This window comes from Panthera pardus, unplaced genomic scaffold (assembly GCF_024362965.1).
Source record: "Panthera pardus isolate Hobbes unplaced genomic scaffold, ASM2436296v1 HiC_scaffold_12, whole genome shotgun sequence".
Lineage (NCBI taxonomy): Eukaryota > Metazoa > Chordata > Mammalia > Carnivora > Felidae > Panthera > Panthera pardus.
In genome coordinates, this window is record NW_026526677.1 from 89,598,391 (window position 1) to 89,624,594 (window position 26,204).

The 26,204-nt window shown below is 45.1% G+C and overlaps 1 protein-coding gene and 1 long non-coding RNA gene across 6 annotated transcripts in view; one reads left to right on the forward strand and one right to left on the reverse strand.

Annotated features, from left to right (window-relative positions):
• FLI1 (Fli-1 proto-oncogene, ETS transcription factor) overlaps positions 1 to 26,204 on the reverse strand; it is a 129,985-nt gene that overhangs the window by 90,987 nt on the left and 12,794 nt on the right. The gene's annotated exons all lie outside the window — the stretch shown is intronic.
• Positions 1,856 to 5,986, forward strand: LOC109250366 (uncharacterized). Its single transcript, XR_008421253.1, has 3 exons — positions 1,856 to 2,424; positions 4,347 to 4,509; positions 5,593 to 5,986. It is a non-coding gene; the product is annotated as an uncharacterized LOC109250366 (long non-coding RNA).

Here is a 26,204-nt window from a genome sequence, read left to right on the forward strand (position 1 = left end):
TGCTTCCCCCAGGGGACGCTGACTTTAACAAAGGCAAGGACCATGTCTCAAGCATCATGGCATTCTCAATGCTGCACACTGCCTAGAAGTAGTAGGTGCTCAGTACATGTGTGATCATTAAATTAATGAAAGACGGAATGGATTCCATTCATCCATCCCTTGGAATCCCCAGTGGACTCTTCCTCTACCTGTCCTCCTTCTTTTCTTCTCCACCACACGTAGCCACCTCCTGACGCTCAGGCCATATATGGCGCTAGGAATTCAACTCTTTTATTTCCATTTCTGCAATTTCTAGATCCTTGTGCACAAGCTTCGTAAAATTATGCATAGCCACTGCTGCTCGTCATGCTCCTGGGCCTCCAACATTTGGAAAGATACTGATTCAGGAGGCCCTTTATTACCCAAAGATATAGATACCCATGAAGACGAGCCTTCCTGGATCACAACGTACCTCATCCATGAAGCCTTCCCACACCAGTCCAAACCCCCAACGATTTTCCTTTCCTTCTGATTTTTTTATTTTTTATTTATTTTTTTTTTTGGCTTACCTCCCTTATGCTGCCTGATTCCCTCACTTTCTCCTCAGTTCTCTTTAATTACTCCACTGTTGTTCTGGACTCGTATGCAGTTGTCATGGATATTCTTTTCTCCCCATTCTCTGGAGACTCCCCCACGGTTCCCATCACTCAATACATGATCAGAATACAAAATGAATGACTGTGGTAGATGTCCCTACCACATCTGCATACTGTATCACTCTCCAGACAGGGTATCCCCAAGAGAACTTGACCTCCTTTGACTAGCTGCTGGATGCAGCGATATTAATTAGCCACATCTCAATGAGCATAATTTCTGTTATGGAATAAATCCCCAATAATTTGCACATTTTTGAACCACAGAGTTGCACTTTACGGTGGAAGCCATACCACTCAGTTTCTCAGTTCAAGTATTGATAAAAATTGCAGAACTCTTCCCAGTAGAGAGAGCTGTGTCCCCTGGAGCCTGAGCAGCCATATCCCTGCAGAGCTCGCTTATACCCCAGGGCCACAGACGAGAAAGTGAATGCTTACTGTGAAGGCCAACTGTAGCCAAGTAGGCCAGGGGGGGTTTTTGATGTCTACAATCACCCAGTTGGTGCCTCCAGCCCGTTTTGCCCCTTGTCTGAACATCCTCCTCCTGTACTCCAGTGGGGCCTTCCCCTCTCTGGGTTGGGCCTCTCTGCAAGGCATCCCTTGATAAATTCTCTTCTGCCTTCTCTCCCTCCCCTCCCCCACACCCTGTCAAAACTTGCCCGGTTTGCTACCTTCACAGGACCTTGCTCAGCTAAGCTCATGTAGTAAATGCAATCACTCAAGTCATGTCAACCAGTAACTTTTGCATTTTGACGTGAGCTTCCTGGAGGCTCAAAGAAACGAGCTCCTGGTGACCATTTCAGGCAGATGGGATACTGGTGATGGAGTCCAAGGCTAGCCATGGACACGGGAAATCTTCCTCCCACCCTCTCCCTGCTCCAGGATGACCAGGAAGTCTCTGACTCCAAGGCTAGTCAGGGGGGTTTTAGACTAGAAGGGTAGGATAGGAGGTCCCCCACAATAAATCCCTGGCCTGGGTCACCTGGCTTAGAATTCAGGGTTTGAAAAGTCATTCAATCCCTTCATTCTTAAAGCTGACCTTCTAGGGAGTCTGGAGCTGGCAAGTTTCAGATTCATTTGCGTCAACATGTTGTTTGGTTAATGCAGCTGAGCATCTAAGCCCATTTTCTTAGAAACAGGAAATCCCAGTGTGCCAAGAGTAAACAGATCCCAGCCCCCAAAGGTTTGAGTTCATTTAGGAACTCCCTGACCACAAGGGTCTGTGGAGCTGTATGCTTGAGCCAGGCTCGCTCTCCTGCCCATAATGGATCTTGCACAAAGAAATCGGTCTCTCTTCAGCTCAGCACCTAGAAGAGCTGTGAGCTGAGCCAGGCTCAAGAGAGGCTGGGGGTAGGTTAAGGACAGGATCCTAACGTCAGACAGCATGGAAAAGTATCGAGGGTCTTTTGTAACTCAGGGGGTGTTTCCCCTGAGACCCCCACCACAGACTCTTTGATTCCAGTGGCTTGCTTATAATTCTTTGTATCTTCCACAGCAGCAGGGAATCTTGTCTGTTTTATTCTCCATCCCACCACTACCACAACACGGTGTCTGGAACAGGAGGCACTAAGTGCATAGCTAGGGGGATGAACGAACAATTAACTAAGTGGCACCATGAGAGTCAAGGCCTTCGTGAAGAAGCTTGCCCGTGCCGGCTTCGCAAGGCATCATGCAGGGGTCAGCCGCCATGGTCCTGAGGGGCTCAGAGAGAATTCTCGTGGGCAAACTTGTCAGCACTCAACCGGGAAGGACTGATTCTACAAAAGCGGCCGGGAGGTTCCAGCTTCTCAAGGTGAGTTGAGCAAGCTCAGATAAGTGGAGGCTGGAGGAGAAGAAAATCAGTTGGCTGGCTGGAGGGGGAAGGGCAGAGGGCTGGCCAGGGGGGCTCCCTCCCACGGCAGAGATCCCGCTCCCTCGCCAGACAAAGAGCCCTCAGACGGCTACCACCCCAACCTCTGCCACACACGGAGAAGGAGAAGGCGAAAGGGCCCGGCCTCTTGCTGACAGCCAGCCCTGCTGACCCCGTTTGCTGTGAGGGGGCAGATGAGTGGCAGACGGCCGCCTCAGAGGCTGGAGTTGCTGAGCAGTGACAACAGAAGAAAAGAGGCAGCTCTTATTCTATTCTTAGTAGTTGCTTTCCACGTATGTGTAAGTCAAACATCCTATGCAAAAAGAGGCCTCGGGGCAGCAGGAAATTCGGAGTTGTGGGTGTCTTTGTGCTATCACATCAGGTCCTGGGTTTGCCCGTAATCCGGTCTCCGCGGGGCTTCCGTGGGGCGAGGCCAGGGAGGTGAGCTGAGGCGGGCCCCGCCTCCCCAGCCTCTGGCTTTATGACTCAAGGGGGACTCGGTGACTTTTCTTAACATCCCTTTTTCAGCATTTCATGTGGGTTTCTTTCTAAAGGCTAGAAAGAATACTTTATTGAAATCAAAAAGAAGTAAGTCTAGCCCTGTTAAACAATGCCATCCCAGGTCCAGAAACTGGGGAGAAGCAAAACAACATATACTGAAAGCCCAGCACTTAACCTTCATTTAATGATTTACTGTGCATCCATTAGAAGTGGTGATGGTGGCTCAGTCGGTTAAGCGCCAGCTTCAACCCAGGTCATGATCTCGAGGTTCGTGAGTTCGAGCCCCTCGTGGGTCTCTGTGCTGGCAGCTCAGAGCCTGGAGCCTGCTTCGGATTCTGTGTCTCCCTCTCTCTCTACCCCTCTCCAGCTCATGCTCTGTCTCTGTCTCTCTCTCTCTCTCCCTCTCTCAAAAATAAATGAACATTAAAAAAAAATTTTTTTTAAAGTAATACTGTAGAATAGTATTTAATGATACAGGGAACATCTACAATTTAGTAAGAAGAGACTAAAAGGAGATTGCAAAACAATAGTGTACATATGCAGAAAACAGGTTTACAAGGATGCAGTGAGAGCTTCTCAGGGCCATGGCCATTCTGGCTCCCGCAATGGCCCGCTTTCCCTTTTAAAAGCCTACTATACTTATCTACTCAATAAACTCTTTCTCCCCATTCTGATCTTGGGTCTCCAATTCTTTGGTGCATCTGGGGCAAGAACTGAGCCACCTGGTAACAATATGATTCTGGTTATATAAAAAGAAGGCATATATGTCTAGATATTTGCACTAAAGAGACTATAAGGAAACACACCGACACGTTAACCGGTTATTTTCTGCACAGTGGGACTCCGGGTGCTTTTGTAGTTTTCTTTCATGATGTTTCCACAGTTTCCAAAGTTTTTCCAAAGCTGATGTATTACTTTGGAAATCACTATTTAAAAAAAAAATTCTTCAAAAAGACATAATGCGTTTGGGGCGCCTAGGTACCTCCGTCGGTGAAACGTCCGACTTCGGCTCAGGTCATGATCTCACAGTTCTTGTGAGTTCGAGCCCCGTGTCGGGCTCTGTGCCTGGAGCCTGGAGCCTGTTTTGGATTCTGTGTCTCCCTCTCTCTACCCCTCCCCCCCTCATGCTCTGTCTCTCAAAAATAAATAAACATTTAAAACATTAAAAAACAGACACGATGCATTTGATGAGCAAAAGAAAAACTTAAGCTACAACACAGAAAAGGAAAAGAAGGAGCAGCCTGTGTAGTGTCTGAGGGAGGTGTGCTGAGGGAGCCATTTTTCTCAGCGCTGGGTGGATTGTGATGGACCTTACCATCCTGTCCCTGACTCTCTGTCTCCCCTCCTTTCTCATCCCTACGCAGCTCTCTTCCTTCTGACCGATGACCGCGCAGGGCTCCAACAGCCCCTTGCTGCCCTGTGGCACCTGTCAGCCGGGCATGACTTTCGGCTTGTTTGAGGAGAGCAAGAAAAGCCAGGGCGGCACAAGCAGATGTGATGAACGCACCTCCGCTTCCCAAGGCCAATGTGAGTCTCACTTGTGGCTGGAGAGCAACTGAGACCTCTCCAGGTCCAGGGAACTCATGCTTTGTGCACCCAGAGCCCTCGCTGCCTTGGTGCAAAGCCCCACTGGAGAGTTAATTAGCAAGATGTCAGCAACTCCCAAATGCCACACCTGTCAGATACTGGCTCCCTTGGGTCCCCAGGAGAACGTGCTCAAGCTGTAAGTAAGTAATATATACAGACGCATATGCTTTGTATCTATGTACACAGAGATGCACGTATACACGCAGGCGTACATATATGCACGTATCAGACACACACATATGAGAAAAGAGGGGACAGATCGAATGCGCGCGCACACACCCCAGTTTGTCCTCACGGCATTATGAAATGGTACATTTTCTTCATCTAACTGATGAGGAAACTGAGAGCCTAAGAGGTTAAGTCACAGGGCCAGAAGTGGCAGAGCTAAGAATCTGAACCCAGTCCTGCATGTCTCCAGAGCTCTTAACCAGAGTCCCGCTTTCCCTCTAGTGTCGCCGTCCCGGCAGGCTGCTGTGGTTGTGGTACGTCCTAACGCCCCATAATTACTGGGTTCGACCCGGCCTCCAGAACAACCGTGACAAAATTTGTGGAAATGTTCACAACAGCTCTCGACTTCCAGGTTCTGAGATCAGAAACGGAAGTTTCAAAATACCGAAAGTTCGTTTATGTTGAACACACTGCTTAGGCTAAAAGCAGGAAGTCCGAGAAAGCCTGATCTCATGAGATTTTCAGCCCAATTTGGATCCACATCTGCACTTCTGGATTTTCCACTGAGTCCAACCACCCTCAGCTGCTCTGAGCTTCTGCCATTTCACCGACCCTCCACCTCCCGCACGGGGCATCGATAAGTAATAAAATCTGCTGCAGTTCACGAAGACATATCCGGTGATTGGCCGGTTGCAAGGTGGTGAGCTGGGATAGTCAGGAGCGAGGAACAATTGAAGTCTGAAAAGCATGTATGTTGCTTTTTGTAAAGTTACAAAAAAAAAATAATAAAGCAAAACACACAAAAGCTCGAAACAATAAGTCATCCAAATAATGGCCTCTGTTCTTCTCTTGCAGGTGCAGGAAACAAGTGGAAAGGAATCTGGCCACCTACTCCTTCCCTGCAGACCTGGCCTCCCCATTGGTCAGATTCCAGCGAGGCTGGAAGAAGAAGGGCAGGTGGTGGTGTTCAGAAATGTGCTTTGCATCACCAGCGTTGGGGGAACCTCAGAAGGTTGGGGAGAATCGCCTCTGTACCCCGAATCTCGTGGGGAGCGAGTCCCGCGTGTCGTGGATGCGAAATCTGTGACTAGGAGAAGTGAAGTGATTTGCTCAGCATCACACATCTGGTCTACAGCAGGAGCTGGGATGAGAACTCCAGTCTACGACATCTGGGTCCCCTTTTTCCTGTTAAGATGGCTGTCCTGCCTGCCTTTCAGCACTCAAATGAGTTAATAGATGTCCTAGAGTTTGTGTGTGTGTGTTTTTAAAAATTTTTTACAGTTTTTGTTTATTTATTTTGAGAGAGAGAGAGAGAGAGAGAGAGCACAAGCAGGGGGGGGACAGAAACAGAGGGAGGGAGAGAGAGAGAGGATCCCAAACCGGCTGCACGCCGTTCACCCGGAACCCGATGCAGGGCGCAAAGCCACAAGCCATGAGATCATGACTTGAGTCAAAATCAAGAGTCAGACGCTTAACGATTGAGCCACCCAGGCACCCCTAGATGTCTTAGAGTGAATGTTTTCTGGGGATGCCATTATGGATGAGGCTTCCCTGTTCAGAGGCTCCCAGGAACAACCCGTTCCCACCATCCCTGGCACCACCTTAGATACCCCTGTGGGAACATCTGAGGGCTTTGGGATAACAAGAATCCCCGGTGCTTTGTGATGCAGACTCCTCTACTCATGGACTGGCCCACATTCCCTTGAAGCACGACTTTAACTCAGCCACATCTGACTGAAACAATCCAGGAGAGGTGACGGACTGCATCTTAGGGCCACCTCCTCCCCAGCTCAGGCACACAGGGGTCACTGCCTTGCCTCGTAAACCTGCACAAACGGGGTGCAAAGCAGATGCAGCACGACGCATTCAGCAGCCGTGTGGCCTTGAGTAAATGACCTAACATCTCTGGGCCTCAGTTCCCTCATCACAAGATGGGAGTTGCGATATATATACCTCACAGGTTGGTGGGGGAACTAAAGGGAACACACGTGGATGCAGGCTCTTCCCTCCCTTCCCTGCAGTCCAACACCGTCCTTTTGGGATAAACCCCAAGCCTGCATGTCTTGGAAGCAGCACCTCTGGGCCCCAGAAGAACTGCCAGAAGCTGGAAGAAGGCTTCAGATTGGCAGCATATAGGCTTTCAGAGGAGTTTCTTACACTTAGCAATCATCGCACACACACTGCCTGACAGCAAGACCTTCATGAGCCTGCTTTTCTCTTAGAGAGTGAATTTCCTGGGCATTTCCTCTCTACTGACACAGGCCCTGTGCTGTCTCCTCTGCCCCATCACAGGTGCACGGGCTTCGCTGGGCACCCTGGTTCCGGGTGTGCTTGGAGCAGGGGTGAAGAGGGTAATCTCCCCCACCGCTTGAAGTTACAGCGGGAGGAAACAGGGCCTTTCATGTGGCAGTGTCGGGCATTCTCCCTGGAGCGGGTACGTTCCCCGGAAGCCAAGCCGGTGGGCAGAGGCCCAGGCCGCTGCTGCTTCCTCCCCACCTTGGAAAATTACACAGAGTGCCACTTTGCCCACTGGCTGCCGGGCAGATGCCCCGCTGCTGGCTGAAACTATTCTACCTCCTTAGGATGAAAAACAACAATGTGCCATGCCCACAGTGACCAGCGTGCCCTTTCCTCTTCCTCCTCCCGGCCCTGGAAAAAGTACAGGATCTGTAAACAAGTCATTAGATTCGAGATCCTGCCCAATTTAGACTCTTTGTCTCAGTGTTCTCCAGAGTAAACTCGTGGTCACACCCACCCAAACCAAGCAAAGCCCAGAAGGAATGCAGGGCCCTGTGGCCAGGCTAACCACAGCTGACCCCACGATGCCCAGGGCTCGGTGCACTCCCGGGGCTGGGAGGGGCCCGCAGCAAGCCCTGTGAGCTCAGGTTCCAGTGGGGAGAAGAGCAGTGCCCTCGGACCGGCCAACAGCTAAGATCCCGGTCTCTGGGTTCAATTCCCCAAAGCAGTTTTAATTTTGCAAATGTCTCCCCAAACTATCAAAAATCCCAAATCCACCACCTCCTTTGAAGTCTGGCAAGAAAACCCCCAAGATCAGCTTCTCTTTTATTCCTGTACTTCCCGTACAGGCAGGCTTCTAGAAAACAGAGGTTGGAGAAAATGAAAGTCAATGCCAAATACTAACCAGACAGAAGACTTTTCCCCACGCCCCCCCGCCCCCCCCCCCTCAGCTCTGGCATTATGGGCTGGGGAGCTGGGCCCCTCTCCTGCTGCTGAAGATCTGTTTATTTTGCACTCCATAAAGGGAAACCAGGCCCTTTTCTGACATTTTGGCTCGGAGGGGGTGGGGAGAAAAAGAGGTCCAGAATTTAAACTCAAAACCAGATCAGCTTCTCTAAATCTCCTGGTGCTTTTTCTGTGATGCTTCAATGGGCCACATTGTACGAATCAGGCTTTTAACTCTCCCAGCCCGTGATGCCGACATCTCTAACCCCTGCGAAATGCCATAAACTGCAATGACCCCTTCTTGACTTCCCACCACGCCAGTGCGCCCCAGATGAAATTAGGGACAGACGGCGCTCACAGGCAGCCTGTATTGCCAGCCTCACTGGCCTGCCTCTGCTGCCCGCCAGCAGGGAAATCTGCTGTGCCTGAAACCAGGTTCTCCTGAGCTGGACGGTGGCTTCCTTTAAACAATGAAACAGGGAATTTCCTTTGTCCTGGAAATGTTCCGCTTGTCATCCACGTTATCCTTATCAGCAGACCACAATGCAGCGAGGAGAGGCCCCAGTGTGCTCAGGACCTGGGGGGTATCATTGCAAAATGTTTTCTTCGCTTTTTCCTCTGCCTTGAATTCAAAGCATGACCTCTACCAGCGGAATTCAATCAGGTCAGCTCCCAGATTCCCCAGTGGGGAAATAAAAGTAGCACAGGCAAAGTCTATTGTTTCCATCCCAAGAAGGTAGAGACGTCGTTTTCTCTCTTTAGCATCCCAGTAGATGAGGTGGGATGGGGGCGAGGGGAGGTAATAAGAGGGCGCTTAAAAATTGTTTAAGATCTCAGTAATAAAACATAGCCTAGATCCTGCACTGCCCCTGCACTGCCATAAGGTTTTCCCCAAACGTGCCTGGCATCTGTGCTTCAGTCCTTTGCCGCGGCGCTGGCCAGTTGAAATGCAATTCATTTTCTATTTGGACAAGTTTGAAACTAGATTCCCACCCCCCGGCCCCCACCCCCCCTTTAAACAACAGGAGAGCAATACAGTTAGGAAAAGGGGTGGAGGCATGTGGAAACACCAGAAGGCCAAAGGAATTGCAAAAATAAACTTCTGCTAATGTTAACACTCTTGTATTCCAGGGAAGGCATAATTAATTGTATATGCTTAGTCACTTAGCAACCCCGAACTCTTATTCTGAAAAGCTGAAAATATTTCACATATGTAGTGAGTAAAGTCTTTGGGATCAGACAGACCCTTCTAGCTGCATAGCTTTTGGCAAGTCGCTTGAGTTTTCTATGCCTCCACCCCTTCTCATGGGTAAAGTGTGTCTAATAATAGATGTATTCCATGGGCTGCAGTGGGAATGAAGTGCTAAAATGCATTTAAATTGCTCAGGACAGTGCCTGGCTCATCAGTAACTACTCAATAAATGTTATTATTATTATCATCATCATCATTACAGATGCCTCCTGCAAAGTTGTTTTAAAGTAAAGGGCCCAGTAATTCCAGAAAAGATCTTGAAAGCCAATCCCAGCTCTGAGCCTCTCTAAAGTCTTTGATCACAGAGCTTTCTCCGAAAAGGAAACACCAGGTAAGGAAAGCCCACCTCCTCAAGGAGGTGTTTACTTGTTGCTGTTGTTTTATTTAATCTTGCAAAATGCTTTCAAGGCCGTCTTTATTACAACATGGCTTTGAGGTAAATTTATCACTGGCAGGATCTCCCCCTTCGGCAGTGAGAAAACGAAGGCCTGGGGAGACCTGGCCCTTGCTTAAGGACCCACAGCCCTTCATAGCAAAGCCAGTGAGCATGGCTTCCAGGGCTCTGTCTGCCAAAGAGCGGCCTCGCTTTGCCGGTGAGGAGTCACGCCAAGCTGAGACCAAGTTGATTCCGCCAACTGGAATTCTCCAAGGTGGAAGTCAAACTCCCAGAATCCTCTTACCCTTGAAATTTCTGGATGCATGGTATATTATAAGCATATCAACCACTACCTGTATATTCTATGCACTCAGTTAAACACTGGTATGGTAATGTCTCCAAAGGTCATTGTCCTCTTACCATTTTCTTTATTACACTCTACTTGCCTTGACTGCAGAAGAGAGAAGCTAAGAAAACGGCTCATGGACGCACAGATAAGGCCTGTGCCCTTGAGGGACCTTGGATAGAGTGACGGAGCTTGTGATGCTGAACTTAGCCATGCCACGGCGAGGCTGGGGAGGAAAGCAGCCATTTCATTCACCCGCTAATTCGGCCAAGACTGATTGAGGGCTTACTTCTCTTTTAGGCTTACTCCTCCTTATCATTCAAGGGTCACCCTCAATGTCACTTCCTTAGGGAAACCTTTGACCTCTGAGACTAGGCCAGGTCCCCAGGTTATGCTCCCCTGAAGCACCCTGCACTTCCGTTTTCACAGAGCTCTTTGCTCTGAAAGCAAATGGCTCAGTATTTGTTTTCCCTCCATCACTATAATGTGACGGGGCAGGAGCCTCGCCTGTCTTTATTTACTACCATATCGCAGCGCCTAACATAGAGAAGGCGCTCGCTAAGTACATGAACCAGCACCTGTGCCAGGTGCTGAGGTCTCCAGGAAAAACTGGCAGAAAGTCTGCCCTCAAGGAGTTTATGCAAACATTAAAAACCCATGCTTAATGCAGTATGACAGGAGTAACTACAAATTGCGACGGCCACACAATTGTATTCTATACACACTTCCTCACTTCATTCCAAACAAAATCTAAAAAGAACAAACGTGGAAGTTGTCAACCCAAAGGGACGTTTTTCTGAAAATGCACGAGGCACAGAAATATGGAGCTAGTTATGGAGCCTATATGTAATCGGGATGAGACTATGAGAGACTCTAACTGGTCATTCACTGGGGCCTGTGGATTGATCTGTATTTTAATTCATCCTTTCTGGAGGGCAGGCAAGTGTAGAAGCAGACCACACTGGTTCATCACTCCTAAAACCATCCCATAGCACTAGGCTTCAGGAAACTTTGCCTTGTTTTCTCTGCGGCATCGATCCATCCTGGTTTTAAGCAATTCGACTCAAAAATGCATGCCACAGATTCAGTGATGGGCATAGGACTGACCTTCACAGTGATGTCAAACTGAACACTTTCTTTTTTTTTTTTTTTAAGTTTATTTATTTATCTTTGAGAGAGAAAGCGTGAGCGAAGGAAGAGCAGAAAGAGAGGGAGAGAGAGAATCCCAAGCAGCCGCCACACTCTCAGCACAGAGCCTAATGTAGGGCTCCAACTCGCAAGTGAGAGTTGAGCCATGAGATCACCACCTGAGCTAAAATCAAGAGTCAGACGCTGAACCCACTGAGCCACACAGGTGCCCCAACCTGAAGACTTTCTAAGTAAAAGCCACCACAGGTCCACTCATTGTGTGTCTCCTGGAGAAAGACTAGGGTGTTTATTCCTCTTGCTAATTTCTGAAGCCACATCAGGTATAGCATGTTCTATGTTCCTATTATCCATGGGTGAGGGCCACAAAGGAAAGAGAGAACTTGCCTCCTGTCTCAGAGATGTCAGGCTTTTGGATCTTGGTAACCGATAGTACCACAGAACAGTACAAACCAAGGGAAAACTCATTGGAGGGAAATTGGGGTTCAAAGAAGCCACTCTAGCTAGTTCTTTTTTAAAATAAGTTGGCTTGTTAATATTTATACTTAAGGAGAAATCTTCCTACAACAAATTATAGGGATCTGGGAACTAGAAAAGCCAACCATCTATTAATAAGATGGAGTCCTACATAATAGAAAATCATATATTCACAGCAGCACAAAGCATTAGAACTGAAAACGACCTTAAAATTAATTTAGCACAATGCTGGTATTTTATAAACTCAAATCACCATGTAGTACAGGATTCTTTTTTTTTTCTGAGGTCATTTTTCAATGAAAAGATATATAGAAAAAGCCCATACCTTTTTTGGCCAGTCCAATATACATTTACTCACAATTTGTGAATATCCCCATGATCAATTCCAAGTGCTTCCACTTTATTGAAAGGAAAAGAAAGCATTATATTCTTACAGGTCAGCACAGAATTGGTGAAAAAACCGGGAAACTACAGAGTAAACTTACTTCCAGCTCCAGGCCAACCCTGGTAGTACCTGGATAACACTGGACATTTACTTTTCGTTTGGTTTAATGTCAGTCCTAAGAGGAAGTGGAAGTGTTAGTCTCCATTTGGACAACACACAGCTGACTCAATAAAAAACAATCCAGGTAAATATATCCTCTGACTGAATTCAGATTTTAAGATGCTTTTGATGTGAATGATATAGACTTGTACTATCTGATAGGGAGTCACTAGCCATATATGGCTATCTAAATTTAGATGAACGAAAGTCAAGTGACATGAAATGAAAAATTTAGTCCCTCTTTCGCCAGCCACGTTGCGAGTGCTCAATGGCCACTTGAATTTGCGAGGCTAGTGGCTACCATATTGGGCAGTGCAGAACACAGCATTCCCACCTTTACAGGAAACCCTACTGGATGATTCTAAGACATGTCTCTACATCTGCCACTCTCCTTTGCCTTTGAGATAAGGCTAAGGAAGTTGAGAACTACTAATGACGTTTCCCAAATCCCTCACCCTAAAAATTGTGCAAGAGCCATATCTGTCATAAAGCTTCCTACGCATCAATACTCTCAAAAGAGAGATATCTGAACCTTCCACAGCCCAAGAAAAAGTTGCTCTCTTCTACCCAAATCAAATCGAAAACCAGACATTCAGAGTTACTTGGAAAAGATGAGATTTTAGCTCGTTCCAAATGTGTAAATGTTTAGGCAAGACATAGGACGTAGTTAAGATGGCAGGAGGATGAGTTTGCCCAGAACCTTCATATGATCCAACCTCACAGAGATAGACCCACTGTTAAATGAAGTGAGTTTCCTGCAAGGTGGCATTGATTTCCATCGTGTGAGATGCTCTTCATAACTTGAAATACATATTCGGGATGCTGTACCATCTCTTTACCTTCACTGTGTGGTTTTTGTCTAAAAAACAGACTCATCCTTCAACAGAGCATCAAGATCTTGGTGGTCACTTGTCTTCCGGGGCAAAGAAATAGGACTGATTTTAGCTAAACTGCAGTTTCGGAAGAACTCTAGATCACTCTCTGAACAACTCAATGTCCAGCCCCATGGACTGTGAAATCCCCATTCTGTTGGCTAGGAATACAACTCTAGTACATTATTCAACATGTTTGGAAAAAAGATTTAAGGAGAAGCGCTGAATCCTCAATCCTAAATGTCTGGATGAGCACTTTAAAATGAACTGTCAATTTCATGTTCCTTTCTTTATGTCAGTATTTAGCGGCTTCAGTGTGGGTAAAATATTGGCAAATGTTCTCCCTCTCACTTCTGCTCACATAATAGTATTTGGTTGCATGGCATAGCCTGGAAGACAGAGATACAACCTCTCCTGCAGCAGTGATGACGCATGATGAGAAGAAAGACTAAGCTTGCTTTGTCTAGTCTCACGTGGGAAAAAGGCCATGATTATTCCCGACTTTGACACTGACAGAGGACCGTCTTTGAGACAAATTACTTCTTTCATTCTGCTGTTCTTTCACTCCCATTTAAATCAGTTAAACCTATGATGCTTCAGACAGACCAACACAACCCAAACAAATCCACAGCCATTGCTCAGGGGAGTTCAGATCTCCAGTTCCTCCTAGACTGGAAAACGCTGCTTTCTGGAATGGAATGGTAAAGCAGAGCTTAGAGAAGGACTGAAATATTAGCTCCGCTCTGAATGAACCAAGTTCAGATCTGGCCCTGTATTGCCTTCACTCATGACCGCAGGGACACTGAGACAAGAACAGAGGTGGTGGCACAGGTGAATCAGTCAGGAGAGCCAGTGGGGCGTCTGGCCAGCTGGGGTGGGGGGGATTTTAAAACTGTTCCCAAGGGAAGGTTGTAAAAGCTTTGTGTGTCATATTCCAGGAGGACTCTTCAAAAGCAGAGACAAACCTAAACAAAAAACAAACCTGAGCATTGGTTGGACAGGAGAATTTTATTTCTCTGGTATTTTCAGTTTGACACACTCTCTTTATCAGCAGCACAAGCCTGGAATTCCTGAGGCTGCACTCATATCCTGAATTCAGTTTTTACGTAAAACCTCCATTGATTGGGGATGGGAGTTTCACGAGTATAACAATGGCCGGATACGAGGGAGGGAAAGGAGGAGTATGTGATGTTTGGTCTATACTGATGCATTCATAGGGGCGAGTGTCTTTATGGGCAATGAGATATGAATAAGTAGCCGATTGACAAAATTAACCAAATGCAAGTAAGTCTTTGGAATCATTAAAACCAGAAAAAGCAACCAAACCCCTGGCTTCAATTGAAGAAACATTTTTATTATCTGTTATGTACAAACACTGACTCGGATGGGAAGAAAAACTAAAGTAGTAATAATTAGCATTTACCTAGCACTTTACAGGTACAAAGTGCTTTTCCTTCTGTACTTCTTTGAGTCTTACAATCGGTCAGTAAAGCAGCTGGAAAACTTCATATACCTTATTATTATTATCATCATTACTCTTCCTATTTTACAGATAGGAAAGGAGAAGATTAGAGAAGTTACTATGTGGCCCAAGATAACACAACTAATAAGTTGGTTTAAATCGAGATTTTGATACTTCAAAATGGCCTACTTACTTACATGGCTCCCATGAAACCATCTGCCACTCTCATAATGATTTTCAAACCCCTCCAGCATCTCACTGCCAGCCTTCACAAGATTTTTGGGTTCCCCTTCTTAGGCAAGAAGGACCACACAGCACACAGCATTCCCACATTACATTGTGTGAGCACAAAGTGACATTTCATAACTCAGGCCGACTGAATATTGCTAACCAGCTCCAAAGAATAATGACAGAAGGGTGATTCCTTAGTAAAAAGTTCAAACAAGGCTCAACAACAAAAATGTTGCATGATTTACAATTGACAGTAAGAAGAACCATGTAATGAGCCACTCAATAGTCAAACTGTAGCAATTCATTAAAGCCTTGCTCCAAAAAATTCAAAGCAACTCATCACTCCACATTTCTTGCCAAATCCGTGGGAGAAGAGGGTTCCTGCTAGTAGTTTTAATCCTTTTGGGTGGATGGAGAAGCTGAGGTTTAGAAAGGGAGAGTAACTGGCCCAATGTCGTCCAGTCAGCCTAAGGCCAAACCAGGAGCAGAACTGAAATTACCCAACCCCTTAGCATTTTAGAGGGACTGATACGTAGATAGGATAAGGGGCCTCTTCTCGGGGAGCACAGATCTGCTTTGGAAGAGTCTTCTGCTAATGTGCAGAGGTGTACCTGGATAGGCTCATCATTAAACCTTTTTAATGTCTATGAGGCAGGGTGGAGGATGAGGTTTGCTCTAATTGCAAACCACTAACTCCCTCTGATCCCAAGGGAGTTGAAAGCAACATTAGCATCTGGAAAATGCCAATCCACCTGTTCCTCCTCCCATGAAACTGAACATTCAACCGACAGCGTGTTGGTGGCGTCGACCGGCTACATTAAGGACTCCTATGTTTCATGTGACACTCCCTTGAGCCTTCTAGAAGACCCGAGGTCAGAGCCACCCCTCCCTTGCAGTAGTGGGCATACCTAGTTGCCCAGCTTCATTGATAGTCCTTATTTTTCCATAGGAGTTCACCTGCACCGAGGCATCTGTCTCTCTCTTTACCCTAGTAAATGTGCACGTTTTCTGCACAATACTTAAACGTTCTCTCCTGTTTCCAATTATTTTTAACAATTAAGCATGCAAATGTCTGAGGAACATTTATTAAAATTCTGTGGGCTTTTAGGAGGGAAAAAAAGATGAACCAGCATGAAACTGAATCATCAAAGAACTCTTACAAAACCAGCATTTTGAGCCTTTAATTGGAAGTGAATCAGAAACAGGCGTGTGAAATTTCCCATGAAATACACACAGGGTTTTAAAAATCAACAGGGGGGGGGGCGGGGGCGGGGGAAAGGTGCTCTGGGCAGAGAAAGTGATGGGAAGAAATGGTTAATTATGATAAACTCCAACCCAGCCCCACTACCTGGTCATGGCTTGTCTATAAGCTTTTCTGGGGCCAAATTTGGGGAAGGATGTGAGGATGACCCTGGTACTCCTTTACCACACTACAGACCCAGTAAGTATACAGAGATCCGCCAATCTCCAGAAAGAAGGGCTTAGAGGCCCTTGCGTCCAGAGCAGCAAATCCACAGGCCTGCGTACCTTCACTAAGTCACCCTGGGAAAATTCTCCACATGCCAGTTTCCTGAAATGACATTTCCAAAAAAGTAGTCTGCTCTTACTCCCTCCCCTTTCTAGAACAGTGCAGAAAGTACAGGCGCCCCTCAAGTTCTTGCCCCTAGAGAAGTCCTATGCTGCACCAAAGACCCTATTCGAACGGGATTACTTGTGCCCTTTGGCCCAATATACTCTTATTGAGGAGAATTCCAAGGCCCCTAGAAGAATCTCTACAGACAGGATTATCAGGGCTGGAAGAGCTGCAGGAGTTAACTCATGGATCTATGTTCTAGGATTCCTGATTGGTCACAAACCTGGTACAGGGCTAGGGGCAGAGTACGTGCCAGGAACAGAAAGGTCTGAGGCTCATACATGTACACGTGCAGTCCCTGCCTTTCCATCTGGAGTTGCCAAAGCAGGGTATGTGGCGCTTAGTACCCCAGTAATCCCTGACCCCACTCTCACACATTCTCCTCACGCCATATAGTTTCTGAGTTATTTTCCTCTTTGAAATACCCTTTCAATCTATTTTCATCTAGAGATGATGCATTGAGGATTGGGTTGGGAGAAATCAGTATGAATTAACAATGATGAATTAGCCCTGTCATCTTAGAAATAAGTTGCTTGCCTGGGGAGCCACATTTCAGTTTCAGTTTGTTTTCCATTTCAAATCAGTGATCTTTGAGGCGCCTGGGTGGCTCAGTTGGTTAAGCATCCGACTTTGGCTCAGGTCATGATCTCATGGTCCGTGGGTTTGAGCCCCGCATCCGGCTCTGTGCTGACAGCTCAGAGCTTGGAGCCTGCTTCGGATTCTGTGTTTCCCTGTCTCTCTGCCCTCCCCCACCATTCTCTGTCTCTCTCTCTCTCTCTCTCTCATAAACATTAAAAAAATTAAAAACAGACCCAAATCTGTGATCTTTGTAGACAAAAAAATGACTTTAGTAACATTTGGTGGCTGCATGATTGCTTAGATGCCTAGCTGGTTTCTGTGCAAAGTGCCACCTTCAATTCCCTGGGAGTATTGTACAGTTGTAAGGAAATAAGATAGATGAACAAAGAAAGCATGAATTCATTAGGTCTTGATAACTTTGCTCCCGGAAACACCTTTATGGCAAAGGTGTTGTTTGGGCGCATGAATACCCGAGTCCTGCTTCGAGTCTTTTTTGCCTGGTTCTCACCTTTAGACACATCATGTCTTGAAGCCTCAGTTATCTTTCCTGTGCAATGGCCTCTTAGGTTCTAAGAGTTTCGGGGAGTATAGTGTAAGTTGACAACTTGTGATATTTGCACTAGGCCATACGACAGAGGAAACAGCTAGCTCCCTTGGTAGTTCCCTATTACTCTGGATTGTGCCTCAGGGTCTTTCAGAAATAATGTGCACAGCAGGTGGCAAGGCCGAGTGGTAAGGAGTGACATGACATACTCCGGGCAAGTGAGGAAAGCAACAGCTTCATCCCAATTTCTGGAATTTCTTCTTCCACTGACGTCAATGACCCTTTGGAGATACTTCAAAGCTTCTTTGCTTAGATACATGTTTCTAGAGTTAGAGTTTCAAACATAGCTAGAATGAAATCGCTAATAAGAGGGTTTCTTTGCTGTTATGCCGAATTAGGTTAACAAAAGAGTAAACCTTAAACACAGAGGTGTTCCATGTGACTCTTGAAGCTGTGTACACGAGTACGGGGTTGGGGGGTGCTCGTGTAGTGTTAGTGAGGAGAACGGGTTCAGTTTCCCTCCTGGAATGGAATCCAACTACAACTAGGAGGACTTCAAGTGGCTCATGGACCCCTGATAATTGCACGTGAGGTCCATCACACTGCCGTACAGAATGCTGCGAAAAACTTGCAAAGACAGGTCCTCGGCCCGACGCATTGAGAATGAAAATTTTAAAAGAATAGGTTCTTCAGTGTGAAATTATGTTTGGTCCCAAGTATCCTTGGAGCTATGGTTTTCTTTGTTCTGCCAGAGGAAAAAGGAAATACATCAGGAAGCTGGGCCAGTCCACAGGAAGTCTCACTTGGGCTGATAAAAGGAACTGATGTGAGGTGGCTGTGGATGCAGTTATAAGTCAATCAGCCTTGAAATAACAAGAAATGCTATTCAGGAGAAACTGGAGCTGAAGTTAGCCTTTCTCGATGGTTTCCTTTTAACCTTGCAAAACATTCCCTCTTTGTGTTTTGCAGAAGCCCCAGATCTGTGTGTGTGTGTGTGTGTTTCCAAGTGCGTGTAGTTTGTGTGTGTATATCAGTGAAAGAGAATGAGAAGAGAGCAAGAGTTAGAACAGGAGAGAAAAGGAGAGGAGAAAAGGTAAGGAAGGAAAAGGAGAAGCATTGTAAGTCAAAGAATACGCTATTTTCTACTGAGCTACAAAACTTGGTCTTTTTTATCATCTCGTGGGCTCATTAAAGCAAAACAGAACCTGGAGGTTTCACGGTCGCTGGCCTGTTGTCCAGTACACCTGCTAGAAAGACTGGGTAGGGACTCTTACCTAGGAAAAATACAGGGCTTAGGCTTCTGGAATAAAGGGTGGTAGAGAATTGAGATATGCCATGAATCTGACAAGTGCGGACTAAGGGTGGGGTCACTTAGACTGAAGGGCATTGCCAAAAAGCAACAAAACTTACATGGTCTTCAATAGGTGGGTTCGATCTGGAGCCTGACCTTCATGGATGTATGTGTCAATCTGGCAACGTATCACAGTGGCTGAGCTCTATGAGCTCGGTAGGCAAACAGGATTAGGTTCAAATCATTGCTTTTCCACTGTCTACCGTTATGACTTTGGGTAAGTTACTCTACCTCTCCGAAACGGAAACAATACATACATCATCGGGTTGGTATAAGGATCAAAAGTGAGCATCTCTATAGAGGTTAAAACAGACATTGGCACATAGTAAGAGCTAGAGAAATAGCTCATATTTTTTTTTTCTTATGACTCTGATTTCTCCCCCTTCCTCTTCATTGCTATCCCCTCTCAGATGGAAGGTGAGTGAGCCCCTTGCTCTTAAGTAAGAAGTAGGGAAAGACAGGCCTTGGCTAGGGCCATTGGGGGTTCATGTAAAATAGTGGGTGATACAGTTTCAAACTGAATTGGGGCCTCTCAGGGTTGACTGTGTTTTTGCCCATAGCATAGCACCACTTCCTGTTTCAAGAAGAAGAAAAAAAGCCTTCCAGAAAACTCATTAAGAGGCTCAAAATTCTTCTTGGACATCAAATAAGTCCTCAAAAATATCGTTTTCTTAAGGGTTAAGTGTAAATGAATCAAAACCAGACGAATTCAATTTCCCTTCAATTAAACAGGATTTTTTTAAAAGTCCAGGGGAAAGGCGCTTGGGGCCAAATGTGTTTTGGGTTTTAAATGAGACCAAATTTTGGGAAAGAGTGTAAGACCCCATAGCGGAGTTAGGCCCTATTCTTAGTTTGCATTAGTGCAAAGGGATTAGCACAGCTCCAGTGTCACTTGGTAATAAAAACAACCAGCTCACAGAAATTCACAAAGCACCTCCGAGAGCCCCAGCCTTCAACTGGCCTCAAAGATCACTCTAGAATTCAGTCCCGAGATGGTAGAGAAGAGCCACATGGGCTCCAATAGAACTTCTATGAGAGGCTCACTCATCCACATCCCCAAATAAGCAATGTTTTTGAAGCCTGTCAGGGATCAGAGTTTTATGAGCGTGGGAGCTCAAAGGAAAATTCGAAATTATACCCTCATTGGATACTCGAGAAAACATTTAACATGAGAAAATGTGCATGAATTTGGAAGGACTGAAGTGACTTGCCTAAGATCCTATCACTCATTTGTGGCAGAGCCGGGGCCAGAATTCAGGTCTCTGGATCCCAGGCTGGATGATTTTAACTCTGTATTCACTACAGAGTGGGACCTAAAAGTCTCTGAAATCAGCACATTTGGGTTAGAATGCTGGTGTCTGGCCCATTTTTTGACATGTCTGTTTCTAAAGTCCCTCTTTATTTTTTACATCCTTTTACAAAATTTTTTAAAAAGTAATATATACTAGTGATTAAAAAAAAATCACAGACTACCTAAGTTTATAGTGTGAAAAATAAGTCTATTTCTCCCTGCCAAGAGGCAACCATTGTTAATTGCCTCTTGCATATTCTTCCAGAAATTGTCTATGCATAACCATGCCTACAGGTGCATTTTCTATTTATTTGTGTATTTACGTATATATTTATACAAAAATGGGACCACAGGTTTTGTAACTTGCTTTTTTCCATGTGAAGGTATACCTTGGGGGAACCTTCTAAATCAGTGTGTCTGGACAATTGATTTTATTCCATGTAACACTTGCACGGTGTTTTCTTATATACATCCTCCGTAGCGTTTTTAACAAGTTCCTTGTTGATGGATACTCAGATTCTTTCCAACTTTTGCTATTACAATGGTACAGAAAACTTCACGTACATATATCTTTCCTATCTGAGTGGACATGTCCATAAGCTAAATTTTTAGAAACTGGAATTGTTATCAAACTTCTGTAAATATTTAACATCTCGATCGATGCTTCCAATCCATGTGCCATCCAGAATGTACCAAGCTAGATTCCCCCCATGAGATAAGGAGTGACATTTCCCCCTTACCCTTTCTTTTCTTTTTTTCTTTGAGAGAGAGAGAAAGAGAGAGAGGGAGGGAGAGAATCTTAAGCACACTTCACACCCAGTTCATGGCCCACGTCGGGCTTCATCCCGCAACCCTGAGATTGTGACCTGAGCGGAAATCAAGAGTCAGATGCTTAACCCCCTGAGCCACCCAGGTGCCCTTCCCCTTCCACTTTCTAACACGAGACATTATTTTAAAAAAAAAAATTTTTTTTGGAGGGGCGCCTGGGTGGCTCAGTCGGTTAAGCGTCCAACTTCAGCTCAGGTCACAATCTCGCGGTCCGTGAGTCCGAGCCCCGCGTCGGGCTCTGGGCTGACGGCTCAGAGCTGGAGCCTGCTTCTGATTCTGTGTCTCCCTCTCTCTCTGCCCCTCCCCTGTTCATGCTCTGTCTCTCTCTGTCTCAAAAATAAATAAACGTTAAAAAAATAATAATAAAAAAAAATTTTTTTTAACGTTTATTCATTTTTGAGACAGAGAGAGACAGAGCATGAGCTGGGGAGGGGCAGAGAGAGAGGGAGACACAGAATCAGAAGCAGGCTCCAGGCTCTGAGCTGTCAGACGCAGGGCTCGGACTCACGGACCGCGAGATCATGACCTGAGCCAAGTCAGATGCCCAACCGACTGAGCCACCCACGCGCCCCAACATGAGGCATTATTAAGCTGTTTTAATCTTTGTTACACTGCACTCATAGGTGATAAATATTGGAATTTCATGATTTTCATTTGGATATGTTTATGCACATGCTTGAAATTCTTTTCATATGCCTATTGGCCATTTCTATTTCTTGTTCTAGCATTGTCTATCATAGCAATTTTGCCTACTTTACTGCCAACTTGTCTATCTTTTTCTTATTACCTTGTAAAAAATCTTGTATACTAGGACATTTGCCTTTTTTTTATATCTGAGGGATATTCTTCAGTTTCTCATTTATCTTTGCCCTTGATTTATGGTATTTTTCTCTGTGTTAAAGAACTACAGCTGAGAAAGGGAGAAAAAGGTGTCGTCTCCCTGGCCGAGGCCCTGGTTTTCCAAAAAAGGTCCGTACAACAGACTAGTATCACCAAGAGCAAAGAGACAATGGAAATTATAAGCTGGATGTTACCACTGGGAAAATGTGCCTAAATTTCTTTATAGTAAAAAGCCACAAATAAGATTCCCCCAATGAATATTGCTGATCTTGGAATCTCTAATAGTCAGAGCTTAGAATCTGGAAGCAGACAAAGCTCTATCCTCTAGAAGTCTGGAAGGAATACTGTAAGCATTGTGTTCTTGTTCTTTTACATGGAGCTCTGTTGAGCACTGTGCCCGGCTATATTATTCACTTTTGGGTTGAATGAATAAATGAAGGACTATGAATTAAGTGATAAATGCCGAAAGGTGAAATGACTCTTCAGGCATAAGAACTGAGATCTAAATATATGCATTTATATCGATTGTAACAGCATTAACATAAAGACAACTCACAAGCTGAGTAATTTTATAATAATAACTGTTCGCATTTCTGCCACATGAACAACAGTGCAAACTCATTCATTCTCAGATCTCTTCACACCTAAAATCAATGAATACCCATATACGCAGACCCAACAACTCTGCTACTGGAATGTTAGATTCCAGTAGACATGTGAAACCCACACGTGTCTAGAAATGCAAGGTTAGAGCTCCCATGGCACCTGTAATTCTGGCCTCTTGCATGTGTGCACTGAGATGTGACACATGGTCTTTCATTACCTTGGACACATAGCACTGTCTGAGTAAATGGGCTCTGCTGTTGGGAAAACATTTCAGTTTTCCAGTCTACATTCTCCAGGAGGTAACTTGAAAACTTTACACACTCTGGGGTCTTGATCATGAACTGCATGGCAGGTACACTCTTCCCCAAAGGTGGGAACCATCTTAAATATGTCGGCATTTTTGGTTCATTTTTGTAGGCATAAACAAATCGGAAGGTGTTGTAAAGTGGAACTGAATGACGTGAAAATGCATCTGAACATTTAATCTCTGATCCTGCTTGGAATGATGGCGCTAACCGAGTTTCTGGTTTGCTTGGGTGAAATTTCAGTATTCCTAAATGAGGTGGATAGGCATAACCAAATTCTGAAAGTATGTCAGACCTGTCTGAATTTCCATCGAAATTTGATTTGAGTCTCAGGGAAACAACCTTTCCTTTTGTCTCTTCACAATTACTATCTGCTGACTCATTCTCAAAAGGAACTACAGTTGTACCCCAGGATAGATGGCCCAGTCGAAAAGACGGCTTGTGGTGAAATCTCTAGAACACTGAGAAAGAAGACACACTGACATGAGTGAAGAGGAAAATCACATTTTTATGAGATCTGGCGAAATAGAGTTTCTTTTCCCTTCCCTGACGCCATGTTTAATCAACAGGTATCTTAAAAGACGGCTGATAGCATGGTTTGAGTCTATCGCTGGCTTTCTAACCCTGTTAGTCACTTTTTGCGTCCTTTGACAAGTGATGGAGCCACTTCTTTCTCCATTTCCCAAGGAGTAGGATGAGGACAGGAAGGGTTCCATTCCTAAGAGATTTGTACTTGGTCATCCCTCTCTTCAAAATTGTGTGACTCCTCCTTTCTACACCTAAATTCTTTGTTACGACATTGAAGGTCCTCCGTAATCAATTCCATCCAATCTTTTCACTTCTACCTTTGCCTTCATTTGCACCCGGCCCACCCACCCACCCCATCACCAAAGTATTCTGACTTCTAAGAAAGCCCCTGAACCATTTCTTCTTGTGCAAGTCCTACCGATCTTTCAAAGCCAAGGTCCAGGTCCACCTATGCCAAGAGGCAAGGTGTATATAGGAAAAGCAGGTATTCTGGAATCAGAAACCCTGGGCTTGAAACCCAACTCTGTCATCTATTAGCCGTCACCTTAAATAACTTACCTAACTTTCCTGAACTTTAATTTCTCCCATACAAAATGGAGACATGGTGGTATTATCTCCCAAAGGGCTATCAGAAGGATTAAAGGCAAGTGTTTATGCAAAAAGTGTTTGTGCTTTGTAAATAGAAGGGACCGTACACATGACTATTGGTGTTGGGTCTTTCTGTGCCTGTCCAGTGGAAATGGCTCTTTCCTTCCTTGAGGCTACCATAACACTTACTGCATTTCTCTGTGTACACTCACATCCCATCCTCCTGCTCAGTCTCCAGCCCAGCAGCCTTTTTGCCACTAGCATTATATCTTGACAACACTTAGTTACCCTGCATTATAGTCATGCAAAAGGCCTTGCTGATTTGCATGCTTACTGACTTGCATTAATATGACTGGCATCAGTTTATGACGCCAGCAAGGCAAAGGTTACAGAGTCTCATAAAACCAGCCAGCTTCACACAGAAAAGGTTATTCCATAGATTGTCTAATTCTGTCAAACTTCCAAGATATTGGCTCCAAGAGTGACAATATGGGGATAGAAAAATCCCACCCATTGCCTCTGGGAAACATCTCCAAGTACACAGGCTACTGATGTTGGGTCTATGAGGTCAGTGGAAGAATCACAGTGACGTCACTTAGTAATGCCCCCCCCACCGATGAACTGATACATGAATGGAGTGAGCACTATAGATATAAATCATTAAAGCAACAGAAAATGAAGCAGAGTATAGCAAGGAAAAGACACCTGCAAAGATCTGAGGTTACTAGAAAAACTGTTATTCTGGTTGATGATTTTATGAGATTGTGTGTGTGCGCGCGCACGTGTGTGTGTGTGTGTGTACACAGTAGCCAATGTCCTTTGGCCTTCTCAATTTGTCACAAAACAACAAGCCAAAGATAGAAAGGCTGTTTTAACTACAGGCTAAAAAAAGAAAGTCATGTTATTCAAAACAAAACAAAAACAGGATTCTAGACCTACATATTGTAGTTAATTGTCTAAAATGAATGAAAATAGTAGATTTTCAATTGGTCTGTACCCTGAAAACCTGTCTACCAAGCTATAGATAGAAAAAGACTTCTTTCAGAGAAGACGAGGATGGCCTGAGTATTGACTTACAATTTGAGGATATGTTTTTGAAGTTTGAGGTAGGATAAAGGCCTCAGTCCATTAGAAATCCTGCCCGGCGATTCATCATCATAAAAATTTTCCCAACATTTTTGCCCCCCCAGGCAACTCAGTACTAGCATTAGATGACTGTTATACATTTCTAGAAGATAGACTTGGTTTAAATTAACTGCTTTTTAAAAACCAATGCCAAGTTAACTGGTTGACCCCAAACAGAAGCAGACATCGAAATCTGGAATCTTATTTAATGTGGTTGTTTTCCAAGACCTACCTACTACACAGTCTGAAAGATGAGCCAGTAAGGCATATTGTAATGCATCTGAATATATTTAACTTAAATAGTCAAATATTCAATTATTCAAAGAATTGAAATAGGAATTCATCCCACCTGCCTCCAGTCTATAGAAGGGCCCATTGGCTATTTAAGCAAAATGCTGTACTTTTTGTTGTCCCCTGGTAATGGAGACCTTGTTTGTCTATAGGAAAAGAAGGATTTCTTTTGAAAAACAGCAGTTTAAAAATCCTATCTGAAAATCTGGACTTTTTAAAAAAATACGGACATACTTCAAGATGGTAGTGATACATTATTCATTAAATAACAGAAATGTCTTTAGTTCAAAGTGCTAGATACGTCATGATTTTTCTTTTAAAGACTTCTCTCTCTGTGTTTCTCTGTCTACTTCTCTCACATACCCACTGCCTTCGGGATTCTATAATTCATGATAACGTAATGAAAGCAAATGAAATCTTCGTGGTGTCATGGAAAGAACACTAGCTGGAGGGTTAGGCTCCCTGAATTCTCATCTTGACTCTGTCAGGAGTTAGCTGTGTGATCTTAGATAATTCATTAAATAACTCTGGGCCTCAGTTTCCCCACCCATAGAATGCGCACGTGGAGCTCAGTAATCTGTAAAGTTCTAAAGTTGCAAACCTGTAAACTTGAATTCGAATGGCAGCAGAAGCGGAAGGAAGATTTTTGTAGGAATTATTCACAAGCAAAACAGGGGTCACCATTTGGTAATTACCTGAGGCAAACAATTCGATGTGGTCATGGGGACAGATAAACTGACAAAGTCTATCTGGCCTGGAGTCCTCATGAATCCAGGCGATAGGAAGGTTAAAAGATGGGGGGCGGGGGGGGGGGGAGAGGGAGGCAGTTCACTCTTCAAAACAAAGGCAAGACCCCTTTCTGAGGGCAGAAGTAAAGTCTTTGTTCCCAAGTGCTCCTCACTCTGCTGGTTCCTCCTCCGCTACCATCCTGAAGTTTCCCGACTGGATAAGCACTGTCCTGTCAGCGATGACCCATCCTCCTGGCCCCATCTGCCACATTGGTCTCTGTGCTGTTTTTCAGAGCCCAGCGCTGACCTCAACCTATCTTTCCCATTTTGCTCTCCCAGCA